The sequence below is a fragment of the Miscanthus floridulus genome, chromosome 9 (genome assembly GCF_019320115.1).
Source record: "Miscanthus floridulus cultivar M001 chromosome 9, ASM1932011v1, whole genome shotgun sequence".
In the NCBI taxonomy this organism is placed as follows: Eukaryota; Viridiplantae; Streptophyta; class Magnoliopsida; order Poales; family Poaceae; genus Miscanthus; species Miscanthus floridulus.
In genome coordinates, this window is record NC_089588.1 from 80989150 (window position 1) to 80996232 (window position 7083).

Below are 7083 nucleotides of genomic sequence, written 5' to 3' on the forward strand. Positions count from 1 at the left end.
ACCGGAGATTCAAGAGGAGCAGCCTTCAGGAGAAGTGCCAGACGAGGTCGCCATTGAGTGCCCGGACCACCGTCCTTGCAACTTTGTGAAAGGCAAGCCCCGGAGCATATTAAGCCTCCTACTTTCCGAACTGCAGTTACAGTATTATTATTACATATATTGTTGCATTAAGTTTAGGTGTTGGATGCAAACACTTGCTGCATTGGTTACCCATTCCTTGTCCAGATATTGTTACCCTGAATCCTATGTAGCTCAGGCTCGTGTAGTGCTTAGCCCTGCTTTAACATGGTAGAAGTCAGGTGATTTCCTGTCACCTGCAAGATATAGGAAGATACATTTGGCACGGTTGGCTATATTTGCTATCGTGGAAAAGAACCAGTCTTAAATTGAAATGAAGACCGGACGGAGGCTTGCTGGTTTGCAGTGACTCCGTTTGTGTCGCTTAAGGACTGATTCTTGGAGCCTTTCCTGTTCATGTTGAACGCATGCCTCTCTCTTAGTTGGCTGTGTCCGACGATCGACCGCGAAGCCAAGTAGCTCAACTCAGGCCGAGAGTCAATAAGTATAAAGTACACCTCAGAAGGGAGCCATAGGCGTGAGCCCAAGGGCAGGTGATTTAAAAGTCCTGATTGTCCTGGCAGAAGGGTAATCCCTGAGAGCGCTGGCGCTGATCGAACCCGCGAATTTGGTTCCTGAGTTGTACCAAAGGTAACCCACGGCTACCCTTGCTAAGTATGCTAGGGTGAGAGTTAGGAATACCCCCTCAGCTGAGTTGTAATTCGATTCAAGTCGCCGTCTCTTCCGGTTAGTGAGAACTTGACGGGCTTATCTCCAATGTAGATACACTAAATAACATAATGGTTCGGAAATGATGATATGATGATGACAACCTTATTATACCTGCTATGGTTAATATTGTTTGCTCCTAATAAGTGAGTGCTCTAGTACAGGTGCCAATCTAGTGGACAGGTAAAATAATGATAAGCTTGATGCTAAGTTTAAATTGGTTACTATAATCATAAGCTCTTTTATGCAACTATGTCAAGCTAGCCCACCTGAAAAGCCTTGCATGATCCTTGGTGTCTTTTATTTCTGGTTTTGACGGGTAAGTCTAGCTGAGTACCTTCTCGTACTCAGGGTTTATCTCCCACCTATTGCAGATGACCAGTCCTACTTTGGTTGCTACAAGTACTGCCTTCTCCCGGCTAGGGATAAAGACAAGACTATTGGGCATGGTCTCTACTAGTTCTCGTACCTGATAATGCTTTTGTGGGACATGACTCAGACTTGGCTATGTAATTGAAAACTATGATGTTTTGTACCAAACTATGTTACTTCCGCACACTCAAACTTGGTTTGTAATATTCTATTTGAAAACTCTGATGGATGTATCCGAATGCTTATTATGAAATGTTGTAACGGATGATGTGTTGTGTTGAATCACTATGATCTTGGTTTGTATGTCGAGAGTTGGTTGAAATCCTTCGTGATTTCCGGACTACCGGGATTATGGGAGCTTAAGTACAGGAATTTGATCATTTCGGTGATTGTTTTTGTACTTACGTTCTTATGATTTGGTCGGTTCTGTTACAGCTGGCATCAGAGCAAGATTTGAGACTAAACATGTCATTTGTGTATTTAAAACAAAAGTATTTGTAAAAATCCTAAATTAAATACTAAGTATTGCCAGTGGTCATATCCCTTATGCCCAAATAAGGACTCTTAGGTGGCTTATTAAAGTACTAACTTTGGGGTTCCTGCTTGTTTCTGTTTCGTTGTCCATACGGCGTGCTATTGTATGGATGCCATCCGCTTGGGTGGTAATGTATGGATCAAAATACCTCTATGCTCTGGTAAGTGGGAGTTGTGAGAGCATGACCGTCCAACCGTCGGTCTAGGGGAGAGTAGTTGTGGTTGCTCGCATACTTACATGTTCAATCATGTATCTATGAGAGTACTTAAAAGTGGGTATCTCTGACGGGTAGCTGTGATACTAGAGTATATGCATCAGGGGATGCATGTATGAAAGTATTTAGTTTACTACTTGTTTTCTATGCTTTTTGGGAAATTACTGGGCTAAAATGAAATTTTCTGCAGGTACACTAACAACGTATCGTTGTAGATCGACTAGCTACCGTATACAAGAGAACGTATGTATGCCACCATATATTTTGCTAGCCTTTAAATTTTTCTAGGTTTGTGAGGACGTACAGATCGTGCATGCATCATGTTCAAGCATACATGGCATTTCTGCATTATTCCCTCCCTTAAAATTTGATTGTCCTGACTAATTAAATTTCGTATCCCTTAAATGATTCTTCCCTTATGTTGCAACTTTTTGCTATAGATGGCGTGCACGAAACTCACTGCTCGCAAGTCTGCTGGAGGCAGGGTGCCTCATCACCGTTTAGCTCCTCGTGAGCCCCGTCCTGAGCCTACTGAGGTGGAAAGGCTGAGGACAGAGCTAGCTCAGGTGACTGCTGAGAGGAATGCGGCTCAACACCGTATGGAGCAAGTAACACAGGAACGGGACCAAGAGACCCTTGAGGTTCAGAGGTTGACAGTTGCTCACCGCAACTGTGAACGTATGTTGATTCACGTGATGAACCAATGGAATGAAGCTTGGCATGAAGAGAATGTGTTGAGGGTGCGACAGGTGGAGTTAGAGCAGCAAGTGGCAGTTGCTGAGGGGTACAATGACAATCTCCATGAGGAGGTTCACCTGTTACACAATCAACTTCACCCTCTCCTGCCACCTGAGGATGAGGATGAGATGGGTTCTGGTGTCATCATGGCTGAAGGTGATGATGACATGGAGGTCAATGGACCTGAGGACGTCCCACCTGATGAGGAGGAAGATGAGGAGTTAGAGCCTGCTAGTGATTAAGATGGAGGAGAGATCTTCGACACTGACTCCGAGGATGATGCGTAGTTTAGCTTACTACTTAGCTAATGCGCTAGAGCTAGTCTTTTGTTGATCCTCATGCATGAACGAGTAGCTTTGTATCAAGTTAATCATTGGGATGTAATATCGAACCCTATGTTACCCTTGATGTAAGTTTGGAACCACTATGGCTGGGATGTAACCTATCGAACGTATTATGCTCCATGTATGTGAGCTTTTGATGAATTTCGCCTTTGCGGTCTATGGATCTCGTTGTTGGTTAAGTTCATCGCATTTATGTGTCAATTGATGCGCTTGATGAGTTGTGTGATTGTGATGAATGATTGTGCCTCTATTGATTATATAAATGCATTCTCTCCGATGGAATCAGTTTGGCATAATTATACAATTCATCTACAAAAGTTTCACATCGTTAGTGCTCATTAGCTATACCTTTTGCAGATGGCTTATAACCTTCATCGTGATCGTAGCATGGGAGATGAGGAACAACCACCTCCTCCACCGCCCACACCAGCTAAGCTAATGCAGATGGTCGTGGAAAGTCAATGCATGCTAGCTGAGGCTATGCGCTGGATGGCTAACCATGAGGATCGGCATGTCCGCCAGGGACCCATGCCGAACCAGTACAGCAGCTTTAAGGACTTCATGGACACAAAGCCTCCTATCTTTCGTGAGGTAGAAGAACCATTACAAGCTGATGAATGGTTGAGCACGATAGAGCAAAGGTTTGGATTGCTCCGTTTGACTGAAGGCATGAAGGCTTCGTATGCAGGACACCAGCTCCAAGGCCCTGCAGGCATCTAGTGGACCCATCATAGGACCACCTTCCCTGCTAACGTTGAGATCATTTGGAACCAGTTCCAGGTAGCCTTCAGGGGACACTTTATCCCTCCTGGTCTCATAGCCATTAAGCATACTGAGTTTATGAAGCTAACCCAAGGCAACAAGAGTCTTAATGAATACCTCTAGGCATTCAACAACCTGGCGAGGTATGCTCCTGAGTTCATCGATACTGACACCAAGAGAATAGCTAGTTTCAAGAGGGGACATTCCCCAAAACTGATGAAGTCTATGGGCAACTACAAGTGTGTCACCTTCAATGAGTTTATCAGTGACACCCTAATCCAGGAGAACAATGACAAGATTTATGCTGCTTCTAAGAAGTGTAAAAGAAACTTTGAGGCTGGTGCTTCTTAGTCTAAGGCTCCAATGGTATCCAAGACCTAGTACCGTCCACCCAATGCTAATGTCCGGTACCGCCCACCTCAGAAAAAGAATCAAGCTAAAACTGGTTTCCGCAAGGGGTACACAATTTCCTTGCTAAAGAATACCTCTAGGCAGGGTAGCTCCAATGCACCACCAGCAAATAGGCCATGCTGGAACTGTAACCAGCCGGGTCACTGGGCAAATAAGTGTCCCTATCCTCCCAAGAATGCTCAAGGAAATGTCCGTCAGGGGCATGTTCACTACACTACAGTGGAGGAAATTCCTACTGGTGAAGTGGTCACCGCTGGTAAGTTCCTTGTTAATGATCACCCTACAGTTGTGCTCTTTGATTTGGGTGCTTCACACTCCTTTATGAGTTCTACTTTTGCGTCTATGCATAAGATGAATGTGATTACAATTGTCAAGGGTGGTTATTGTATTAGTGCTGCTGGAAATAATATCCTGACTAACCAAGTAGTAAAAGATGTAAAGATTGAGATTGGGGATCGAGAGTTCCTTACGGATCTTGTAGTTCTACTGGGGGTAGGAATCGATATAATCCTAGGAATGAAGTGGATGAGCAGGAATGGAGTGTTGATCGATACATCAACCCATGTGGTAATGTTGAGGGATCCTGTGGATAAGAAGGGTTTTCTAGTGTAGTTACCTCGTGATATCTCTATCCACAATACGGCCAATGCTACCCTAGCCAAAGCCATTGAGGATCTACTGGTTGTCTATGAGTTTCTAGATGTCTTTCCTGATGACTTGCCTGGATTACCTCCGGACCGTGATGTAGAATTTAAGATAGAACTCATTTCGGGTATGGCTCCTATTTCTCAAAGGCCCTATAGAATGCCGCCCAATGAGTTGGCCGAGCTAAAGAGTCAGTTGAATGAGCTATTGAAGAAAGGTTTGATCCGGCCTAGTTCTTCTCCTTGGGGTTGTCTAGCTATATTTGTGAAGAAGAAGGACGAGTCTCTACGCATGTGCGTGGATTATCACCCCCTTAATGCTGTGACTATCAAGAACAAATACCCTCTTCCTCGCATCGATATTTTGTTTGATTAGCTCTCTAAAGCTAAGGTATTCTCCAAGATCGATTTGAGGTCTGGCTACCATCATATCAAAATTTGTCCTGAAGATATACCAAAGACAGCTTTCTCTACTCGTTATGGCTTGTTCGAATACCTCGTCATGTCTTTTGGGTTGACAAATGCTCCGGCACACTTTATGTACCTGATGAATTCTATATTCATGCTGGAATTGGACAAATTTGTCATCATATTCATTGATGATATCCTGGTATATTCTTAGAATGTAGAAGAGCATGCTGAACATCTGAGAATTGTTTTAACTCGGTTGCGTGACAACCAGCTTTATGCTAAGTTCAGCAAGTGCGAATTTTGGTTGAACAAGATACCTTTTCTAGGTCATGTGTTATCTGGTGATGGAATTTCGGTTGACCCTACTAAGGTGCAAGAAGTCCTTGAGTGGAAGTCACCTACTACGGTCACTGAAGTCCGAAGTTTCCTGGGTTTGGATGGCTATTATCGTCGCTTTATCCTGGATTTCTCAAAAATCGCCAAGCCCATGACTCGACTACTGCAAAAGGATGAGAAGTTTGTGTGGACTCTGAAGTGTGAAGAGGCTTTCCACACTTTGCGGACCTTACTAACATCTGCCCCTGTATTAGCACAACCTGACATCGAGAAGCCTTTTGATGTCTACTGTGACGCATGTGGCACCGGTTTGGGGTGTGTTCTTATGTAGGAGGGCCAAGTAATTGCTTATGCTTCACGCCAGCTTCGAAAGCATGAAGTCAACTATCCTACCCATGACTTAGAGCTAGCTGCGGTTGTTCATGCCCTAAAGATTTGGAGACATTACTTGCTGGGTAATGTGTGCAACATCTATACTGACCATAAAAGCCTCAAGTACATCTTTACTCAACCCGAGTTGAACATGCGTCAACGGCGATGGTTAGAATTAATCAAAGACTACAACCTTCAAGTGCACTACCATCCTGGTAAGGCAAATGTGGTTGCTGATGCCTTAAGCAGAAAGGCCCATTGCAATTCCTTGGTTAGTGAAGACTTTCATCTAGCATACCTCCTTCATCCTGTAGTACTCCACAAGATCACTATGGATTGCTCTCTTATAAGTCGAATTATTGAACTCCAGAAGACTGATGTGGGTGTGTTTCACATCAAGCGGAAGATGAAAGAGAAAGAGACCAAGCACTTTAGGGTCGATGACAAGGGAATTCTCTGGTTTAATGATAGGCTTGTGGTACCCAAAGACAAAGAGCTTAGAAATCAAATTATGGTTGAAGCCCATTCTTCTAAATTGTCTATCCATCCTGGTAGCAGAAAATGTATCAAGATCTCAAGCTATATTATTGGTGGACCAAGATGAAGAAAGAAATCGCAGCTTACGTGGCAAGGTGTGATAACTGTTGCAGAGTCAAGGCTATTCACATAAGGCCCGGATTATTGCAGCCACTCTCTATTCCTGGCTGGAAGTGGGAAGAAATTAGCATGGATTTTATTGTTGGATTACCCACTACCAAAAAGGGTTGTGATTCCATCTGGGTTATCGTAGATCGTCTAACTAAATCCGCTCACTTTATTCCGGTCAAGTTTACCTATCACCCTCACAATTATGCTGAGATTTATTTTCAACAAGTGGTACGTCTCCATGGTGTACCCAAATCCATTGTTTCTGATAGAGGACCGTAATTCATGGCTCGCTTTTGGGAGTGCTTACATCAGAATCTTGGCACTCATTTAATCCGTAGTTCTGCCTATCATCTGCAAACATCAGGACAGACTGAGCGTGTTAATCAAATTCTTAAAGACATGCTTAGGGCTTGTCTTATCTCTTGCAAAGGCTCTTGGGAAGACTGGTTACCTCTCGCTGAATTCTCTTATAACAACAGTTATCAAGAGAGTATCAAAATGGCTCCTTTT